Source organism: Halichoerus grypus, chromosome 1, assembly GCF_964656455.1.
Source record: "Halichoerus grypus chromosome 1, mHalGry1.hap1.1, whole genome shotgun sequence".
NCBI classification, from domain to species: Eukaryota; Metazoa; Chordata; class Mammalia; order Carnivora; family Phocidae; genus Halichoerus; species Halichoerus grypus.
Genome location: NC_135712.1, coordinates 10473917 through 10490616, shown reverse-complemented (window position 1 = coordinate 10490616; position 16700 = coordinate 10473917).

The window sequence follows — 16700 nt, the reverse complement described above, 5'->3', positions numbered from 1 at the left end:
AAAAAAAAAAAAAAAAAGAGCTGAGAATACAGTAGGATGGGCGGGATGTGTTTCTCCATTGAGACCCCACAGAATGGGAGCTGAAAGCTTGATGTCACCTCTCTACTCTTCCTCCATGCTCTGCTGGGCTCCCTATTAGCTGAACCCCACTTAGACCAGAGAGCAAAAGGGTCCACCGAGGCAATTCTCAGAGCTCATTCTCTAAGAGCATAAGGCCTTGTGAAGGATTGAGAGGCAAAGGAAAGTAACCAGCACATGGAAAAAGAGCCTTGATCCCCAGTAACGAGATTAGAGTATCAACTCTGCCAGTGGATTTCAGAATTCAGAAAACATTTTACATCATAACGTAGTGGCCATATGCCTAGATACATAGTGCTTTTAATAGCACCCATTTCTTAAAACTAGTACTTACCCTTACCACCTGAAAAAACAAACAAAAACTCATTTTACTCTGTTCTGTTCTGTTCTATTCTTTATGTTTCAATGCTGCTTACAACCCATTAAATTGATTTCACAACCCACAGTTTGAAAGTCGCTGGTCAAGGCCGATCCCTCCATTTAAAAAGTCAAATCTCTAAGCCCTTGCGAGCTGAAGGGGCTGTCCAAATTTATAATATATGTGATTGGAATGATGTGGGTGTGTACGTGTGTACACTTATTGAAAAGAAAAACACTCAGCTTATTTCATCTACCCAAATGTTCTCTTCCAAACCACATGCATATCAGCATGTTTTGAAAGGTTTTTAGCAGTGCAGGTGTCAGGTGACACCTCAATTTAACGATCAGTAAAATAAACAAAGTCTTCGTTGTCCTGTGAAGGGGGGAACTTCAGAGAGGCGGAGAGTGGAGGCCGTGACCCCTCATACAGGGGGAGCTACTTGGGATCTCACACTGACTCCTTTAGGAGGGAAAGCCATGAGTGTGGGCGCATCCTCCACCCCCAGGTAAAGCAAGGTGTCTGTGCTGCCTCATGAAGGACACTTGCTGGACACCGGGAAGGTGGCCAATGAGAGCTTCCCCATGTGCCTGAGTGCAGGGCTGTGAGGCCAGCAAAAGCCCCAGCCTGGCATGTGTGTTTCATGTCACTGACTCCTCTGGAGGCTGCTCTGCTTGGAACCAGTTCATCCTGGAGAAGCTCCCTTTGAAGACGTTGAAAGCAGCAGAACCCGTTTCCCCCTTTGGCAGGAGTCTGTGCATTTCACTCATTTCAAGTCAGGACTAATAGCCCTAATGATTTTGAAGGGCCATAAATGATTCCTTTATGCCTGGCCAGGGTTGGCCAAAGTTCCACTTGCAACCCACAACATACACACATGTTCTGCAGAGAAAGTAAATACCAGCGTGACGGTTTTGGTGTCATGCCACGGAAAATGGCCATTTTCTTAAGTACTCATTGAAAAAGCAAGTTTGTTATTTCAGCATCTGTCTTTGAAAGCTGGCTTTCTGTATCTCTGGTGCTGTGTTTCCATTGCTGGGGTGGTGGCGAAGGGAGTGGACGAAAACAAAACATTAACTCTTTCAACGGTTTGAGAGCTGACCTATGTTTAAGAAAAGAATTAAGTCAGGAGAAAATGCATCATGACCTACTCTCTTGGTTCTGTATCAGAGTTTCCACAAAACATCCTGCCCAAATAGGTATCAAAAGAAGAAATCTGTCCTCCTCAGAAGACTCAAGGCCCTTTGCCTGTGATGTCTGTCTTGCTTCATCTACCCTGCCGTGGTGTTTCTTCCCCATGCTCCCAGGGTTGTTGAGGGTCTATGTGCTAGGGGCTGTGTGTGCATAGGAAGCACATATCCACGTGCATCTGTGTGTGAGTACATATGCATGCGGACGTGTGTGTGTGCGCTATGGGAGATGGGGAAAGGGCAAGAGAAATAAAACTCAGCCAGTCCTTTAAAGAATTTATATTTCCAATGCTGAAATGAGACCGAACACATGAAAAGTGAATGCACAATCCAAGGAAGTTATGATTGAATGGATTTCAAGAGGATGGTCATGGTGCAAGGCAATCCCACATGTCCCTATCCCAAACATCAGACCCTTCCAACCTTCTGTTGACTCTTATTCATCAATGTCAGGTCAACATGATAAAGGTTTACATCTTTGCTTCCTGATCACCAAAGAAATGGCCACAGTTATTAACAACAGCCGCTGTGTGTGCAGAGCCTGGCGTCTCAGTGTGTCAACCATGTCCAAGGTACACACACCACTCCTTGCCCTGAAGTGTGCTTTACACCACCCATAGTCACCCAATTGTACTTGGAAAGTAATCCAAGATTTTTCCTGTTAAGTCCTTCTGCGAAAAATGTTGTATTTACTTTCTAAAAAATAAATATATCTATATATATGTATTATATTTTGAGATAGTTTTAGATTTACAACTAAACTGGAATGAGAGTTTCTGTATACCCCACACCCAGTTTCCCCATTGTTAACACCTTACATTACTATGTACACTTGTCATAGCTAATGACCCAACACTGGCACATTATTATCAGTTGAAATCCTTACTTTATTCAGACTTTTCTAGTGTTTGTCTAATGACCTTTTTATGTTTCAGGATCTCATCCAGGATACCACAATACATGTGGTCATCATGTCTTCTTAGCTTCCTCTTGGCCATGATAGTTTTTCAGACTCTCCTCCCTTTCAATGACCTTGACCTTGACCCTTTTGGGAAGTATTGCTCAGGTATTTTATAGGATATCCCTCAATTTGGTTTTGTCTGATCTTTTTTTCTCATTACTAGACTGGGTGTTGAATTCACCTTTGGGGATGTAAGTATAACTGCTGCATTGAAAGATACATATGTCCTATGAAGTTTGCATATTGGGAACCAATAGATACTCTACAGGGAATGTGTTCCTTGCAGGGGACATGCCCATGCCAAGAGTGACTCACTCACGGTAAACTACACTGGATGTCGTTCCTTAGACCCATATGAAAAATAGATTTCAGTTACCTTAGGTGCATCTGAAATTTCCCTAATTATAGCATAACAAATACATAACGATATTGCCAGCCATGTGTATCGTTCAGTGTAGGCTATCTGCTCTAACAAACAACTCAAAATTTTCAGTGACTTAACGAAAACAAATTCTATTTATCACTCATGCCAGAGGTAAGCTCGAGACTTCGGGGTGGGGCTGTGCTTCTTCCAGCGGTGACTTACCACTCTGGCCTTCCCTTTTCCTGAATCTACCATCGTCTAGGGCCGTGTAGCTCTTATCCACATTAGTTAGTGGACAAGAGAAGAGAGAACGCAAGGAGAATTTAGTGGGAGGTTGGGGCCAGGTAGTACTTCTGCCCGCATTTCATTGGTCAGAACTCAGTCACATAACCCTACCCAACTGCAAAGGAGGCTAGGAAATGTGGTCGCCTATCATAGAAGCAGGAGAAGAACGAATGGGGAATTTGTGAACTCACAACAGCCTCTGCTATCCTATGACTTTATGTCATATAAAACTGTATCTTCTGCATAAGGGCTTCCATTATAACATGGATATTTCCTTAAATGCTGAAATCTGTCCCTTAAAGCAATATAAGAAGAGCAAAGAGGTAGCAACTGGGGTACATTATCACATCAAAGAGATGTGCCTTGCCCTAAGTGTATATAAAATGATTAAGCCATATGGTTGAAAGAAATAAGGACTAAGCAGAGACCCATAAAAAAACTGACCCTAAATGCATGTCTCAATCCAAAGTTAAATTCCAATATATACCTTTCTAGAAAAGAATGAACTGAATCTTTCTTTCCCAAATAGGCCTATTCTCTCTTTCATGTTTTAATGACCTTCCTCAATCTGAGCTATAGTATGTCTGGATGCTAATTGTCTAGTAGTCTAGACAGTGATGATATTATGACCAAGTTATGCACAGATAATCACTGTGTCACTGTTTTCAATGCTGCCTACACATATTGCTTCACTGAGCACACTTGGCATGTGCGATTATTCTCTTGATATTTATTTTCACCATTTAAGTAGAGAATGCTTACGTAATCAAACTGTCTAGTGAACTGAGAATTTTTTTAAAAAAGTAATTCAAATGAAATATGAGAGTCTCAAAGCAGAAAGGAAAAATAATGTTAATGGACTTCATACCTTTATGTATGCTGGGGCCTTCCACCCATGATACTTTTCTTGCTTTGTTCACCAGGGATAGATATTGCACAGGTCCCTCAAATACTTTTACTACAAATCGTCCTCATCCAGATAGGTTGGCTTATTCAAAGCCATTCCAACAAGGCAGACCCAGGAATTTCTGGAGATGTCTTTTATTTACCCAGAATTAGGCTTTGTGATGTAGTTTCATGTGCCCACATGGCCTACCTCGTCCACACTCCACAGGTTACAGTAAAACAGGCAATTACTTGGCTCTTAAATGTTTTTAAAACGAAACATTTGTGTTTAAAAACCACCATCTTAATGAAGAATACGGGCTGTGATGTTTTGACATCACTTAAACCCACCTGAAGGGGGAAGACTTTGAAATCAATGCAGAAATGAAAAACAATATGGTTTAGAAAGTGGGAGGATGTTCCAGACACAGTGGATAACAAGGTTTATATTTGGCATGGAAAGAGAAAATGATCAAAGGGTCCTGGAAGAAGTTTGTTTGGCCAAGGAAAAGGCATAGACTGGGAGTAACAGGCAGACACGCAGGCTTGGCAGAGGGGTGGGTGTTGATACGGCAGGACTTTGAGGACAGTGTAAAGGCTCTGCTGGACTGTTTTACATCCTATTTCCATCATTAGAATCATCTCTGAAGTCAATATATTACTTAAAGAAGTCCCCACTGCATGAAAATCTATGGCTGCATGGGGTAAAATAAAACCTTTCCCCACTCCCATGACATCAGCCTGCTTGCTCTCTCACGTGAAATGGAAACAAGACACCCAACAGATGAATTTAAAATTCATCTGTGCTGGTTCTGAGCTCAGGCATCTGTCAGGACAGGTCGGGTAGGCCCATAGGGGAGGGCAGTGAAGGAAGTTCAGGGGAGAAGTGGAAGGCAAGAAGTTTCCGTAGCCCATTGGAAAGGTAGGCAGAGCTCACCGATGACAAGTTGACTTTGCTTCATAATTCTGAGTCAAGCCAGCTCTTCCAAATGAACTGAGTCAAACTGTGCGCCCCCAACCACCCACCACCAGAAAAAGATATGTCCTCATTGAACCTGTGAATGTAACCTTGGAAAGGGGAACTTTGCAGATTTAATTAAGTGAAGGATCTCAAGATAAGATCATCTTGTATTTAGGGTCAAACAAATCTAATGACAGATATCCTTGTAAGAGAAAGGCAGAGGGAGATTCGGGACCCTGAGACACTGGGCTGGAGTGGTGCCCTTCCAGGCCAAAGAGCAGCAAGGACGGCCTGCAGCCACCAACAGCCAGAAAGAGGCAAGGAACAGATTCTGCTTCAGGGCCTCCCCAGAGAACCAACCTTCCTGGCACCTTGACTTCAAACTTCTGGCTTCCAGAACTGTGAGCAAATACATCTGTTGTTTGAAGTCACCACATTTGTAGGGATTTGTTACAGCAACCCCAGCAAACTCGTACACCAAAGAAGAAACCCTGGCTCCTGCTTGTGTCCCTGTCCTGATACTGTCCCATCCTCAAAGTATTCTTTTTATTTACATTTGGGACAACACATAAAACATAAGATTTCCATCTTCATCATTTTTAACTGTACAATTAAGTAGCATTAAGTATATGGCAAGCATTGTGCAACCATCACTACCATCCGTCTCCAGAACTTTTTCATCTTCCCAAACAGAAACTCTACCCATTAAACACTAACTCCCCATTCCTCTCTCCCCCAGTTCCTGGCAAGCACCATTCTACTTTCTGCCTCTGAATCGGACTACTCTAGAGACCACATACAAATGGAATCCTACAGTATTTGTCCTTTTGCATCTGGCTTCTTTCATTCAGTGTAGTATCTTCAAGGTTCATTCATGGCATAGCATGTATGGGTACTTCATTCCTATTTAAAGTGAAATTATATATCTTATATATATATATAATTTTGTTTATATGCATTGTTTTTCCACTCATCCACTGATGAACACGTGGGTTGCTTCCACTTTTTGGCTTTTGCAAACAATGTTCTTATGAACATGGTGCACAAATATTTCCTTGTCCTCAAAATGGTATACTTCTTCTTTATTACATCTCCTGAACTTCTTCATCTCTTCCCTCCTTCTAACTGGAGTGGTCCTGGCACCAGGCTCCCTCTCCATCAGTAGTGCCCTTTTCAGGATAGTTCTTGGCAGTGAGGACCACAGGGTTTCCATAGAGAGATTGAAGTGGAACTTGGGGGCAGAAGTCACTGGGTGGTGGAGGTTGGGGGAGGGGAGGGAAGCAGAGGCTGGGGGCTTTGTCAGTCCTGCGTTTGCTAGCTTCCTCCATGTTTTCACTTAGAACACAAGTTACAGACCCATAAAAAGAGCCACTATTCACATTTTATACGAGACCAAGAAAGCATCAATGGCCCGTATTGAGGAATGTTATTACTCCCTTTTTTTTAAGTGACTTGGGGATCTCATGAAAGCTTAAGCTGGGTCCTCCACTCCATCCTTCGTGTTTCTCCTAAGTTAAAGGTAATCAAGTTTATCATCCAATAAATTGGGACACTTTTGGGAGTAAAAGAGGAGTTACTGGGGATCATTTAGGCAAAGAGATGTGTGGTCACCCAAGACTCACTGCCACACCATCCCCTCAAGCCCTCCCCCTCTGCCCTCAGGACCTGCAGCATCTTGGTTACGCCCATCCTGGGAGTCACAGGATATAATGCCTCTAAACATGTATTTTGTGATATAAAATCCCAAGCTACCCAATAACATGGGATATACATCGTGCCCAAGCTCAGGATGTACAATGTGAAACATACTCTGCTTACCTTATACTTCCTGCTTACCGTTTTCTTCCTGAAAATGACAGAGATACTGGTGTGAGCCAATGTACCTAAAGCTAAAAATATATTTTTCACTATATCACTCGTGAAGAGTCAAACATTGTTTTATTAGCCTATTGTATGTTTTCCTTCTTGCAACATTTTTATTTCGGGGAAACTAGTTTTTGCGGGCCTGAAAAACAACCTCACACAAACAGCACAAGAATTCTGTGCTAGGAATAGCAAAAGCTTACCTCTGAAGGGGGAAAATTCTAGCTTCTATTTATTTATACTACTTTTTTCCCTCAACAATTGCCGTTCTCTATAATTTAAATGTCTGCAAAAATAGCAGTTATGTAAACATTAATGCATAAAAAACTATCATTTCGATGTAGCCTGCAAATCCTGGAAGCTAAACATTAAGGAATCATGAGATTTTTTTCCTCTAAGCAAAGGGAGGGAGTTCACAATCTTTTTATCCCTAAAACGTACCCTTCAAAGCTTTTCAAGTTCAAATTGTTAAGCAGGCCTGAATTGCCATTAGTATTGAATTTTGGTAAAAGTTCATATTCCTTCTGCCTCCAATCACATGCTCCTTTCTTTACCCATGATAAACTTATGTCTTTTGTTTCTGTATTTGCTCATTTTCCAGTATTAAGTATGGAGTCTTCTTTTCCCTTTGAACATGAAAGTTCCCTCTCTAATCATAATAAATATATGCAACCACACAAGCCTAGCTTTAAAAAAAGTACTATCAAATAATTCCAATGATCCCATTGCCTTTCATAAATTCATAGGTATGTGCCCACAGTGGGGGGAAAGACCTTAAGTTCTGAGTAGGAATTCTTTCCCAAGAAAGTTCATGAAATTCTGTTAAGAATGATATACTTCTAGAAGGCATTAGACCAAGAGAAGAAAAAGTCAAATGGAGAGGTGTGTGTGTGTGTGTGTGTGTGTGTTGGTAGGGAGATGGTAGAGAAATTTACAGAACCCAAAGCACAGGTAAGCTGTGTATTACTTGTGGGTATCAGGACCCCAGCCTCAAACAGATCTCTCACCATGTCTTCAAAAATCCAGAATCCGGAATGGCCCATAGGCTGGCCTTACGTCAGAGCATGCTTTCTTCCCTGAAATCTGTGGGCTTATCTAGAGTTACAAATTCTTAGGATGGGGTCCTCTGAAAACCCACAAGCCCTCAGCTCCCATCACCTCTCCCATGAGAGTCATAATACATTTAAGGAAATTTTACCTTCTGTATGATGGGCTCCTAAACTCAGTGACTGAGTCCATGGTCCCTGGTAACAATAACAATTGTATAACTGCTTATTCCATCTGCCTTCATTAGCTCCTAACATGTGTAAGACACTGTGTGAGACAAAATCTTTTACCCCAAAGAGTGTATATTCTAATGGGAAGAAGACATGTTAGGAGGGATTGAGAAACAACATGCACAGGAAGGCCGGGAGGGCCAGTTTTACCCAGGGAAGTGGAAAGAGCATCCTAGAAGAGGTGGTGGAGTAGAGAAATGAAGAACATTCCATACATACTGATGGAAAATCCAGAGATCTAATGCTTAGACTCCTTGGAGAAGAGTAAATAAGCTTCTGTGAGGAGAGCTAAGCATGTAGTGAGTAGTGGAAAGACAACAGATTCCAAGAAAAGCAGATAGGAGCCAGACTGTAGCTTGATAATCATTTCTTAAATAAATGAATGGATGAATGAATACTTTTCTTAAAAAAAGATTTTATCCCTTTGAAGTATTTAGAAAACAACGTTCAATGGTATAAGAGATAGCATTTATTTATTTATTTATTTACTTATTTTGGTGGATGTTAGGGACTGAATGTTTGTGTCTCTCCCCTCCCCAAATTCATATGTTAAAGCCCTACCCCTCAATGTCATTGATGGTATTTGGAGGTGGGGCTGGCTTGGGGAGATAACTAGGGCTAGATGAAGTCATGGGGGTGGAGTCTTGGGATAGGATTAGTGCCCCTATAAAGAGAGACACGAGAGCGTTGCTCTCTCTCCCTCCCCTCCTCCCCACCATCATGTGAGGACCCAGCAAGAACATCTACAAGTCAGAAAAAGAACCGTCACCAGGAACTGAACTGGCTGGCACCTTCATCTTCGACTTCCAGCTTCCAGGACTGTGGGAAATACATGTCTGGATTTTTAGTCACCCAGTCTATGGTATTTTGTTCTGGCAGCCTAAGAAAGCTAAGACAGTGGGGTTATTTTTTTTAAAATAATATTTTGAGATTGATAATACAAAATGTTATATTGAGGATTTGGGAAGCAAAGTTGCTAAAGAGCTAAAATATTGCAACAGCTGAATCTATGACTTTACTGAAGACCACAAAATAAAATATCATATTGTTTAATAGCATGGAAACCATTTATAGGAAGAATGAACTTGCTAAATTTTTGTTTAATTATAAAATAGACACAAGAAATGTGACCGAATAAACTGAAATATGTAAGGTAGTAGTGACCCACATTCCTTAGACCACAGGTCATTTTCCAGTAAATAGGAAGTTATGAGACTTCAGTAAGTACTGGGTTGAACCAGATAAAAGTGCCATTTTGGTAGACAAGATTATGGGTTCTCCACATATCAAGCTGGGACACCAGCTAGGTGTCCTACAGTTCAACTCCACTGTGACACTACATACATAGAGAGAACATCAGATCCCACAGGCCTACCAGACTGTGCCTCCCCCCCACTTCAGATACCAGTCACAAGTCCAGATTGTCACCTGTGCTTCTGACCTACTGGCTACAAATCATAGGTTCCCATGACCCCTCCTTGGGTTCAATTAATTTGCTAGAGTGGGTCACAGAACTCAGTTTACTTACTAGATTACTGGTTTATGACAAAAGATATTAAAGGATACAAATCAACAACCAGATTAAGAAATACATAGGGAGAGGTCCCCAAAGGAGACCAAAGATAAGAACTTCTGTCCCCTGGAGTTTGGGATATGTCACCCTCCCAATCTATGGATGTATTCCAATTCATCAACCTGGAAGCTCTCTTAATTCTATGGTTCAGGGATTTTTATGAGGCTTCATCCCATCAGCATGATTAAGTCCTTGGCCAATGGTGATTGGCCAAACTCCAGCCCCTCTCCACTCCCTGGAGGTGGGGGTGGGGGGGCTGAAAGTTCCAACCTTCTAATCACATGTTTGTTTCCCTAGCAACTAGTTTCCATCATTAGGTTACCTGAGGGTTTTCCAAAGGTCACCTCATTAACATAAACTCAGGTGTGGTTGAAGGGGCCTTGTTATGAACAATTAAATTACTCAGCCATAAAGAAAAAATGAAATCTTACCATTTGCAAAGACATGGATGGAGGTAGAGAGTGTTATGTTGAGTGAAATAAGTCAGTCAGAAAAAAGACAAATGCCATATGAGTTCACTGATATGTGAAATTTAAGAAACAAACCAAAGGAGCGAAGGGGGAAAAAAGAGAGAGAGAGGTAATCCAAGAAACAGACTCTTAGCTATAGAGACCAAACTGATAGTCACCAGAGGGGAGGTGGGTGGGGAAGATGGGGGAAATAGGTGATGGGAATTCAGGAGTGCACTTGTCCTGATGAGCACAGGGTGATGTATGGAAGTGTTGAATCACTATATTGTACACCTGAAACTAACATTACACTGTATGTTAACTAACTGGAATTTGAATAAAAGCTTTTTTAAAAAAAGATGCTCCTTTCACTTGTATCTCTCTCTTTATTTAGGTAATTCCAAAAGTTTTAGGAGCCTGTACCAGGAAAGAGGATGAAGACCAAATAAATATATTTCTTGTTATTAATCACAATATCACACATATGGTTTAACCTAATTCTAAATGGTGATGTTGCTGTAATTAGAGTCTTAACGTATGAGTTTTATGTAATTTATCACATTTTATAGTATTAGAAACATAAGCTATTAATTGAACACAAATTAGTCCTTTGAGTAGCTTTTTAGAATTTAATTGTTTCTAAGAGTGTGATAAACCAGATGACTAGTAATAAAACTGATAATTATGAAATTAACAGAATTTGATCTTTGGCTATAATTCAGGGAAGAATTCCTCATAAAAGAAAATTAAATGTTAGTTGAGATAAAGTGTTTAATTTTAAAGATTATTGCCTTGTAATTGATTTCTCTTTTAAGTGGAAAGTAAACTGATTTATATTAAAAGCAAACAATTGCATTTTTATATCAGTGGAAAAAATATTTGTTGTTTTAAATGACCACAGAATCATTAAGTTACATCCTTTGTGGAGAATGGGTCCCAAGCCAGGGTTTAACTCTATTTACTGTCTTCCTCTTAATACAGGATATTTTGAGAATGTATTTTAATTTTCCCCACAAAAATATTATTCCATTCCTTAAATGAAATTTACTTTCTTTAATATACTGGGATAATAAAGCCCTGAGCCAATCAGATCTAATTCTGTCCATAAGAAAAATTGTAAATATGCACACGCCTACACTCACCCGTCCCTGCGTGCAAACACACACACACACACACAGGCGCGTGCGCGCACGCACGCGCTGGTAATAAGAAGTAGAAGGTCTCAATAGTTACTTTTTCGGACAGTAAAGGACCCCTCCCCAAGACCTTCCAAGGTTTTGATCACCAGTAACAATAATCTGTAGAGTTTTCTTTAAGAACCCATTTTACCCATTTTATTTTTAATTTGTATTATTTTAAAATTATTTAGCTTTTAAATAGGTAATATATGCATGTGGAAAAAATATACAAGACACAAGAGGAGGACACACTCTTCCTCCAAACTTCTTCAGGTCTCCTGGTCCCCTTCTCCAGAGTTAACTATTGTTAACAGTTCTTTTTTTTTTTTTTTAAGATTTTATTTATTTATTTGAGAGAGAGAGAATGAGAGAGAGAGCACAAGAGGGGGGAGGGTCAGAGGGAGAAGCAGACTCCCCGCTGAGCAGGGAGCCAAATGTGGGACTCAGTCCCGGGACTCCAGGATCATGACCTGAGCCAAAGGCAGTTGCTTAACCAACTGAGCCACCTAGGCGTCCCACTACTGTTAACAGTTCTTAAGAACCACTAAGACATCGACCCGTAGGAGGATAATGCAACCCACGTATAGGACTAAAAATTTCCTAGCAGCTACATTAGTGAAATGAATATTAGTATTTTGTATTTATTTAGCCCAATATAGGCAAAATGTTATTTCAAACTGTACACAATATAAAAATATTAATGAGATATTTACACTCTTTTTTTCCTACTGAGACTTTGAAATTCAGTGCATAGGTATGCTCATAGCACATCTCAGTTTGGACCAGACACATTTCATATGGAAAGTAGTCACCATATTGAACAGCACAGTTCTATAAAGTTCCATAAAATATACGCATCTTTTTTTAAAAAAGGAAGAGGTTTTTTTTTTAAAGCTTGCATACAATATGCATGGTTCTTCCTTTTCTTACTACTTTGAACATGGCTACAGAGTACATATATATATATTAGTAACACATTATGGAAAAATTACAAAATACAGAGAAGAAAACTTTTAAATCATTTATAATTCTATTTTTGTTTTAGTACAGGTACAAGTAACAGTTCTGAATCTCCAGGAATAAGTTTAACAGAAATAAAATTTAATCACAAATTCATAGGTCTGAGAAAGCTGCCCAAGATGTCATTCAGTTAAATTCTTATTGTGAGGTAAAAGGACTTCACTAAGCAATAGTAAATGGGTAATTTTTTGTTTGAAATTTGAAATCTCTCTCTTCATCACTCTCCCTCTTCTTTCCTTCTCCCCCACCCCACTCTCTTTCCTTCCTTTGCTGCTCTCCGTCTTTCCCTCGGTCACCATTCAAATGGAGAGCCAATGAGAAACATTGTTAACAACTGTCCTTTTTTGTTTGTTTGTTTTTCAGTTCTTTAGTTTTTTGTTTTTGTTTCCTTTTTAGTTGGGGTGGGGGCCGTGCAGTACATTTCATTGAACAAATAACATACGTTGCCTTTGAAAACAAGGGTAGGCAGCCTCATTTGCCTGGAGCCAATTTATGCCTTCATACAGCTGTGTTTGGATATGTAGATATGGTACAGAAATTTGGAAAATTACCACGTGAAATTATTGTTTATCTTTTCTTCTCAGGGGAACAAAGTTTTGAATAAGCTTTTCATTGACGAATAAAAATCTCAGTGTCTACTTAACTATGAAGTGTGCATTATAAAATCATGGGATTCTGTGCCATGGAAAGAACACCAGGCCGGGAATCAGGAACGTTCCATGTCAGCCTTCCTTCTCTCCAGAGAGAACTCGTAGCTCACTTAGCCGGCTGGCCCTCAAGCTCCCTGCTCCATGGATTACGAGGTGGGACTCGAAATTTTTATACCTGTAAAAATCCTACAATTTTTCTTGCCATACATCAGGGCAATGTTTTTAAATCCTTCCTTTCAAAATAACTATTTTTAATCTTAGTTACAAGAAAATGTGTGATTCACAAAAGTACAACTGGATACAATTTTTCTAACATTTCCTTATGGTTTATAGCCTGGGTTGGCAAACTAAGAATTCCAAGGCCAGCTGTTTTTATAGAGCCCCTGAGCTAAGAATAGTTTTTATGTCTAAATGATTGGGGAAAAAATCAGAAGGATCTTTCATAACATATGAAAATTATATGAAAGTCAGTTTTCAGTGTTCATAAATAAAGTTTTATTGGAACACTTACTTGCTTCCTGAAGACTGTGGTTGCTTTCATGCTACCATGGTTGAGCTGAATAGTTGAGACCTAGACCCCAGGGCCTGCAGAGCCTAAAATATTTACCACCTAACCCTCCCCACTGAGCAGGAGGCCCAACTGGGGACTCGATCCCAGGACCCCAGGATCATGACCTGAGCCGAAGGCAGGCACTGAATCCACTGAGCCACCCAGGCGTCCAGGTTGATTTTTTAATACAACCATAGGAGCATGGCAGGAGCAGGACTTGATTCCAGATCTCTCTGATAAAGAGTCTGTGCCTTTAACCTCAGTTCCAGAGCACAAACCTTCCTCTGCATGTCACTTAAATGACCCGGGTGTTTCTGGCAATGTACGCAGAAGGAGACAATCTGCATTAGGAATTGCTGATAAAAGGATTGGTGCCTTCGGGACTCTTAAAAAGAACTCAAAATGGCATATTCAGCATGAATCCACCCATCTACAGAATGCATAACAATGCAAAAGTGAAAAGTGAAAGTTATAGTTTCAAAATAGCAATGAACTGCCTTGTTGCAGAGGCGGAGTGGCCTACTTGATGTCTCCAAAGTGCCCTCTGATGGGCCACCATCCGTTCCTGACAGAATTGGCACTGGTGTAGACTAAAGGAGAAAATAATAAAGACAATGCCCCGAATTTTTCACGGTATGAAATTATTCAGCTTAAACATAGCCCTTTATTGTGAGATCACATCCTCTCAGATTTTGGGTATAAAATATATTCTCTGTTTTGCATGATCATGCTAGGCTTTTCTTCTCTAATGGACTTACTTGACAGAAGAAAAAGCAGACAACCTATTTTGGTCCTTTATTTACTTTTTTAATTTCTTGGTCAATGGAATCCTAAAGTCTGCGAACCAGGAGTTTACATGCCCTTTGACCTAGTAATCCAACCTTTAAGAAATGATCCTCCTGAAATAATGCGTTCGGTAGAAAACAATTTATAAACAAAAAATATATGCCTCAGCATTATTTGTAAAAAGCAAAATTTCAAAATAAAATCATAGAATAGTTAAGTTATTGTATAATGATTATGATAAAATAACCTATGGCAATTCAAAATCTCTTGTGTGATTTATCTATTGACGTGAAAATACTCCCAGTATTCTGTTAAAGGTGAAAAAAGAGACAAAGCTATGTATGAAAAATAGGATTACAGTTTAATAAAAATTAAATGTATAATCATAATATGTGAAAAAACATGCCTAAATGTGTTTACAGTTATGTTTTTGTTTTGTTTTGTTTTTCAGATCAAGACTGTTTTCTTCAACTGTCTTCTTTTCCACCTAGTCGGGCCTTTTTTTATACATGTCCGTGACTGCTTGGGAAATCTCTGCTTTTTGGCCCTTCTGTTCTTTTCACATGTGGGTCCTTTACTTCTGTGTTCTGGGAGATCTCTAGATGCTGTTTTCTGCCCTGTCAATTCTGCAATTCATAGGGATGAAGCCTTTGATCCCACTTCCTGTTGGCTTTCTTTGCAGTCCTTCCTGTTCCACTCAGGCATCTCTTCATGTCACAGTCCTCTCTTCACAGCTGTTTGAGGGAGACCATATATATTTTCATCTTAATTGCCATATTATTTTCTCCTGGTTATGTTGGTAAGCCAAGCTAAGAAGACTTCCTCTGACTACATTCCTTAGGATAACGTTTCTCTCTTCTGGACCTAGAGTAATTATTAATAGGTCATGTTTTATCCATTTTATTCCTTACTGAAGAGAGATCTCAGGGGCCCTTGTGTTGGCTGTCCAGAGGATATGGCCCTCACTCCTTGCTCCTCTCTCCATCCACATGGGGATGGTCAGCCCCTCTCAGGCCCTTCCCCAGTGCTCAGCTGTTTACCCTCTTTCTGTATCTGGTATACTGAAGTGGGGTCTTCCCCTACATGGTTGGGTCTCTCCCACCATGAACCAAGAAGGAAAACAGTCTCCCTGGACTGCAAGACCACCAGGACTCAGTCTCCCCATTTAACCTCCTTTACCCCATCCACTGTAATAGGTTAAATTGCATCCACTGGGAATTTATATGGTGAAGTCCTAACCCCTGGTACCTTAGAATGTGACCTTATTTACAAATAAGGTCATTGCAGATGTAATTAGTTAAAATAAGATGAGAACATTAGGATGGCTATTATCAAAAAGACAAGAGACAACAAGTGTTGGTGCGAGTGTGGAGAAAAGGGAACCCTTGCACGCTATTGGTGGGGATATAAATTCGCAAAGCCACTGTGGAAAACAGAATAGAGGTTTCTCAAAAAAATTTAAAAGGAATCACTATAGGATCCAGCAATTTTACTTTTGGGTATTTATCCAAAGAAAATGAAAACACTAACTTGAAAAATATCTGTCCCCCCATGTTCATCGAAATGTTACATATAATAGCCAGGACATGGAAACAACCTAAGTGTCCATCAGTTGGTGAATGGATAAAGAAAATGTGATACATACATACAATGGGATATGATTCAGCCATAAAAATGAATGAAATCTTGCCATTTGTGACAACATGGATGGACCTTGTGAAATAAGGTGAAGGGAAATAAGTCAAAGAAAAAGAAAACTACCATAAGATCTCACTTATATGTAGAACCTAAAAACAAAGGAAAGTAATTTCATAGATACAGAGAACAGATGGTGGTTGGGGGGGTGGGAAGCGTATGAAATGGGTGAAAAGGGTCAAAAGGTCCAAACTTAGAGTTATAAAGTAAGTAAGTCATGGGGCTACAATGGACATCATGGTGACTATAGTTAGTGATACTGTATTGCATATTTGAAAGTTCCTAAAAGAATAAATCTTTTTTTTTTTTTAAGAGGTGGAGAGGGGCAGAGGGAGAGAGAAAATCTTAAGCAGGTTCCACACCCAGTTCGGAGCCTGTCATGGGGCTCGATCTCACGACCCTGAGACCATGACCAGAACTGAAATCAGGAGTCCAATGCTTAACCAACTGAGCAATCCAGGCGCCCCTAAAAGAGTAAACCTTAAAAGTTCTCATCATAAGAGTAAAAAAATTTCTAACTTTTTCTAACTTTACCATACTATGTATTAGAAAAGATGTTAACTAGACTTACTGTGGT